General features: G+C 44.3%; 1 long non-coding RNA gene across 2 annotated transcripts in view; it reads left to right on the forward strand.

The window, feature by feature from the left end:
- LOC125753519 (uncharacterized) overlaps positions 1 to 4,211 on the forward strand; it is a 9,989-nt gene extending 5,778 nt beyond the window's left edge. For both annotated transcript variants that reach the window (XR_007405525.1, XR_007405526.1), the window contains exons 2-3: positions 3,121 to 3,191; positions 4,095 to 4,211. This is a non-coding gene — a long non-coding RNA (uncharacterized LOC125753519). The remainder of the gene's footprint in view (positions 1 to 3,120; positions 3,192 to 4,094) is intronic.
- Positions 4,212 to 6,403: the final 2,192 nt, after the last annotated feature.

The raw sequence follows: 6,403 nt of genomic DNA on the forward strand, positions 1-6,403 counted from the left end.
TTTTTTCTGTGGCTGTCATCTCATTAACCCATATCCATGGGCCTCACATACCTGGAGCTGCCTGACTTGGGGCCATACGTGGCACGTAGTGAAACTCACAAATAGCTTTCTCACACTGGGCGTGGCTGCTCAGCCCTCTGGACGCACTTCAGAAGTGGCACTGAATCTGGTCCAGCACTCTCTCCTGCTCTCTTTCCCATGAGTGTTCCTGCCACCACCTGATTTCCATCACCAGAGCACAAGGCCTGGCCCCTGCTTCTCGCAGATTCCATCTGATGGCTACGGAATCCTGTCTTTTTAGCTACTTGCTTGGGGTCTTGTCATTTCTCACTGGTGGTATCTGTCTCTAAAGAAGCTTGCTTGGTTTCTTGTCTTGCCATTCTCCATGCATCCTTGATTCATCTCCCCAGTCAGCTCCCTGCTCCTGCCACCAGTGCTATTCTGTCCCGGACAGTCCCAATTCCTTGGGATGGCCTGCAAACTTCTTCACTTCCTAGAAAGGAAATTCCTTTCTAGGCTCACACTCCTCTCTGCCTCCTAGCCCATCTAGTATGCTTTGTTCACATACTACTGCTCCTATAGGTAAGCCATGTCCTCTTTCCACTGTATCTGGCTGTGGCTACTGTACCCATACTGGGCTCTCCCACCCAGGGCTGTCCCATACTGGACTGTGTCACACCAAGCTGTCCTGCACTGGGCTGCCTTATGCTGGACTGCTCCACACATTAATTTTCCCATGTTGGGCTCCCACACTGGGCTGTGCCACACTGGGCTGTGCGACACTGGGTTGTTCCTGACCGGACTATACCTAAACTGGATTATGTCTACCATAATAGACATACTTTATCATACTACACTGCACTGCCCTACACTGTGCGGTACCTCCCTGGACTGTACCCACTGTACCCACACTTGACCGTACCACACTGGGCTCAGGTGTCTGGCAGCTCTCAACCACTCTGAGCTTCATTTGTTTGGTCTTCCTTAGACCCTGGGATGGAACATAAGCTCTATTTGGGCAGGAGTCTCAGTTTTATTCATGAATTAATTCCTTTACTACAGAGCAACGCTTAGCCCATAGAGGGTGCTCATAAATATTTGCAGAAAGAATGGATTTGAAGGGGCTTTGCTTTGTCATCCATTACAGTCCCTAACAACCTTTCCTATCAGTAGGTTTTCCCTCAGTTCAAATTAAATCCCTCTGCTATAAAGCAAGTGTTTCCTTGTCTGGGTTTTTGATGTAGCTGACAAACCAATTAAGCTCCTGTTGCCACATTAAGAACAATAACCTGGATTCAAAGGATTCAGTGAGTTTTTGCTGACATTTTTTCTCATCTACCCTGAGTAATCTTCATTTTTTGAATATTCCTTCAGAAAGTTTTTACTATTTTCACAGATGAGTCTGGAAAGGGCCCACATTAGGCAGGCAGTTTCTGATGTTTACAAAACAGTACAAAGTTTGGGCTCCTCTCTTCTAAAACCTACAGGATTCTGGAAAGCAGCTTGAAAGCAATGCCTGGTGCTCAAGAGGGTTCATGGTGTGCTTTGGTCTGGGAAAGTCTGTGAACCTGAATGCCTGTGGTTTTGGGTCTGTTTCTAATGGAAATCATCATGGAATAAAGTGGCTTCATGCCCCCATTTGGTGGAAAGCTCTTTGCCGGCAAATGCAGCCATGTAAGGTCTGTCCTTTCAATGCTGGCTCAAGACCAGGACTCTGTCTCCTGAGAGAGGATTGTCCCCATAAATGTTGAAACTAGGCAAGAGATGGCAACACCTCACCCCCTTTCTCCACCCTGCCCATCCTCCTGGAAGTGCCCACTAATGGGAGGATGGGAACAGAGCAGGGTGGAGAGAAGGCGTGAGGGGGTAGCATTTGACTATGGACCAAAGCCTTCATTCAAAACACAGGATCCAAGACCTGAGATGCCTCAAGAACTGGGGCCTGGAACTTGAGGAGAATCTCAGGTGGCACTGGTATGGAAACGGTGCCAAAGCTAGCTTGTGCTATGTACCTGTGGTGGCAATTAAGGGATGTCTGGGTGGCCAAAAGTCTACTGGACATCTAAGCTGTCTTCTTCACTCTTGCTGTGTCTTCTGAATATCCACCTCTGTATAAGCCTGAATAATATTTCTAAATCAGAAACCCAACCACGACCTGTCTCTGCTTCATATCCTTCAATGCTCCTCGTGACGCACAGACTCAAGCCTGTGATCTATGATGCTTTTGGACCTGGATGGTCACTCCCTCTCTGGCTTCACTTTTGCCCTCAGCCCTACTGCAGACATGGACCTCCAAGGTCATCAGAGTCTGCAAGCTCCTGCTTCTCCTGCCCAGGCCCTCTTCCTCATTGTTTCTCATGTTTCATGTCCTTCTCCTATTTTTCCTTATGGAACTAAACTCTATCCATCTTTTCCAACTATGTTCATGGGTCATCTGCTCCAGGAATACTTCCCACCCTTCCATCTCCTCCATGTCAGCAAGAGTATTTGTTCATTTATAAGCATTTACTGATTTCCTACTGCATGCCAGGTATTAGAAACAGAGCTGAGGCAAAGACTCAGCCTCCACCTTCAAGGAGCACACAGACTGGATACCCAAGTGGTCTGGTCCCAGTTTATGACTTGCAAAGACTGAGAAAATCGAGAGACCATCCCTTATATGCAGCAAGCACGTAATTATTATGTGATGAATTTTGTTTAAAAGTTAAAAATGAAACATGAGCTTTTAGAGTCATAGAAATATGCCACCACTCATATATCAAGGCATGATATTTCCTTTATGCTGAACATAAATGCCAGTGATATTGCATATATTTATTAGCATGAGGTGCTGTTTTGCCAGCATTTCAGGTCTAGTGGGAACAAAAATGAAACTTTTCTCCAGGATGAGCATTTCACCATGCCCTGCAGAAAGCCTCTCATTCTGGGCTCAGAAGAAACCCTGAAAATTTGGAATTTATGTTTAGCATTGCCCTAATGGTATGCCATGGTTGCTATGGAGATTATGGTATTGTTCATTATTGAATGAAGAGCAACAATGAGTCCAATAAAATAAATCTATAATATTGATACTGAGCAATCTTGGAAAGTGGTTATTTTGTTTTGTTCTGCATTTGTCAGAAACAGATTGAAAAAAGCCTTCCAATTAGTGAAAGGACACACTGCATTTGTGGATCTGCTGGCCCCATGAGGTAATTCATTTCTGATAATAAAAAGGAGCATTACCTAATTCAAACTTTTATTATGCTGGTGTACTGGACGACCACCATAAAATGCACCTAGGCAAATAATTGTTTGGCTGTAGGATAAAGAGGGAACATGCATGAGCTGCAGGAAAGGTCTCAGTCTATGGAGACCGATAGGCAGAATTGATCACTTTAAGGTGCATGTGCTAATATGGGAAATGATCAGTTCAGCGGTCTGAATGTTCCCATTGATATCTAATAGAAACTTTGTTGCAGTTAGACTCAGTGGGAGATAAAATCTCAATTAAAAAAAATTCTGTCAACAGCCATTTGTCAAGCTCAGTAAAAAGAGTGACAAATGCTAAAGAGATTCAGGGTCACTAAAATGCATCTAGGGGCTCTCAGAAAACTGGGGGGATACTCCCTGGCCTCACACAGGCCCCTGGAAAATTTTTAGGAACAAATGAAATGGTTGGATTTGAATAATGTGGCCCAGCTCTGCAGAAAAGCAACTAATTTAGTTTTGGCTTTAATCTTTGGAGGGAAATGTTCTGTATCCAGTGATAATAACACAAAACATATTCTGAGCTTTTCAATAGTCCAATTTCTGGCAAGGCTTCCCAATTTGGGGGGCGAATTTCTCCAAGTTGAACAAGAGGGTGGATGAGTTTCTGCTGATGTACAACTTGGTGGCTTTAAATGATAACTATTTTATTGTTCACTATTCTGTAGGTCAGGGATTTGGGGAGAGCATGTAGGGGAAGGGTGATAGCTCATCTCTGCTCCATGGTCACCTCTGACTGGGGTTGGAAGAGCCAAGATGGCCCCACTCACACAGCTGGGGTTCTGGTACTGGCTGTCAGCTGGGGTGCCTTAGTTCTCCTCACTGTGCCATTTCTTTCCCTCCAGGGCTTCTTGCTTCCCAGGCCTCCCAGTCTGTCAGGACACTGGACTTCACTACATGGCAAGAGGACAATAAAGGGAAGCTGCCATGCCTCTTCACACCTAGCCTCAGAGGCTCCACAATTTCCCTTCTGCCACATTCTTTTGGTCAATGCAAGTCACAGGGACAACGAGGCTCAGGGCAAGGGGGAATAGACCCCACCTCTTGGTAAAGAGAGCAGCAAATTCACACCGAGAAGAGCATGAGGGATGGGAAGGAGTAATGAGGTGATCTTAGGAGACAATCTACTATGGGTGGTGAAACTCTAGTCACTTTTGAATGTTCAACCAGCCTTGGAAGTTATTGCTGTGCCCTTTTGTCTCTGAGCCCTAAACTTAGAGAAACTGAGCCCAGACATGTTGTCTTTCTCCCAGCAATCCCACTGTCCACAGTTTTGTTGTCACATATGCTATAGACACTAGGATAAGCCAACATGCTAGCAACGTGATGCCATGGAGTGGCGCAGGTCCTCACTGATCATCAGGCTTCCACACTCATCTGTCTGGTGTCCCTGAAAGAGGCAACTAATTAAAACCAAATTCACATTGCTGAAGCCAAACAATATGGAGCAGAAGTCAGTCTCTTAATATCTTCCAGAAGAACTCTAGGGAGCTTTCTTGCTGCACACTGAATATTGAGGTATTGTTTTATCACCTTGGGTTGGATAAATACATGTTATTTTTTTTTAAATCTTAACAATTATTATTAGTTTCCATTAGGCAGCTAAACCGTTTATTTTGGCCCGGCTATCATTTCCCAGTATCACTCCCTCTCATTGCCAATGAATGACCCTGGGAGATCTTCCATGGCTGCCTACCAACAAATTAGCTGAGGCCAGAAGTTACTGCTCTCCTAGAAGGAGGGGGTGATATTGCACCTGCAATCAACTTTGCATAGGACAAGGGACACTCTGAGATTTGAGGTACCAGAATTGAAGACTTGTGCATCAACTAATTCCTTTGCCTGTGAGTCCCAGCCAGCATCAAGTAATGTCTTTAGGTGTTTTCCAGCCCTTGCCAGATAGGAATACTGCTCTGTTCTTACAGCTAAGATAATCAGCTGTTTCTCCCAAACCAAGATTGCTATGGAAAACAGGATACATTGGTATGTGCAAATTTGTAGCAACATTTTGACTTCTTTAGGGCTGTTTATTTTCATGACCAAGCATACACACACACACACACACATATGTTTAGACAAAGAAAGATCTTAACCCCTGGGCTAAGGAGTGAGAATATGTGACCTCCTGGGTAAGTGTAGAGCATTATCCCCTAGCAAGAGTAATTTCATTTAAAAATATTATTTATTTATTCATGAGACACACACACACACAGAGAGAGAGAGAGAGAGAGGCAGAGACACAGGCAGAGGGAGAAGCAGGCTCCATGCAGGGAGCCTGACACAGGACTCGATCCCCGGTCTCCAGGATCATGCCCTAGGCTGAAGGCAGCGCTAAACCACTGAGCCACCCAGGCTGCCCAGCAAAAGTAATTTCAAAGAAGTCATGCAACTAAAGCAGAGCAGGTTAGTATTGCCACTGGAAAAAACAAGCTCTGCCTTACTGTGTGGTTGCTGGTTGGTCATTTCCCAATCTTATGGAGAAGGTTCCACGTTTTCAGTAGGAGACAGCATGGACAATATACAAAAAGGAAGAGACATCAGAGATGAGGGATGGCAGAGAAAGAGTTGGTATCAGAACTGAGGGCCCAGTTGCTGTCCTGTAGATCCGGAGTCTTGTAGGTCTTTCAGATCTATGAGCCATTTAGCATCTTGCTACAAAAACCAATACCTTCCTTTTGTGCTTGTTAATCCAATTTTCCCAAGCTTTGCCAAACTTTCACCATATAGAATTGCTATGTTTCAAAGAACACAGTTAACTCCTGGGTTTTTATTTCCACTCCATAAGGAAGCACACAGAATGGCTGCATAATACTGTGATTACCTTTTGTAATATTGCCATAGAGAAATATAAAGATTGTGTAGGCTAAGTAGATTATTAACTCATCCATATAAAGTTGAAGTGATTATAAATAAAATATATATAATGCAAATATCTTCTGGCTTGATGTCTCCTGTTGCTGATTGCATTTTAACTGCGACAATATCTCCCATCCCACATGTCCTTCTACAATGTGATCTTGACATTTCATTTACCAAGATGTGCAGTCTCTGTTCCCTTCCTTCAGACCTGGGCAAATTTGTATTTCATGAGTAGAAAGTGACAGAAGTGAGGTAGTGTGACTTCTGAGCCCAGATCATAAAAGCAATGTTGCTC

This window comes from Canis lupus, chromosome 24 (genome assembly GCF_003254725.2).
Source record: "Canis lupus dingo isolate Sandy chromosome 24, ASM325472v2, whole genome shotgun sequence".
Taxonomy (NCBI): Eukaryota; Metazoa; Chordata; class Mammalia; order Carnivora; family Canidae; genus Canis; species Canis lupus.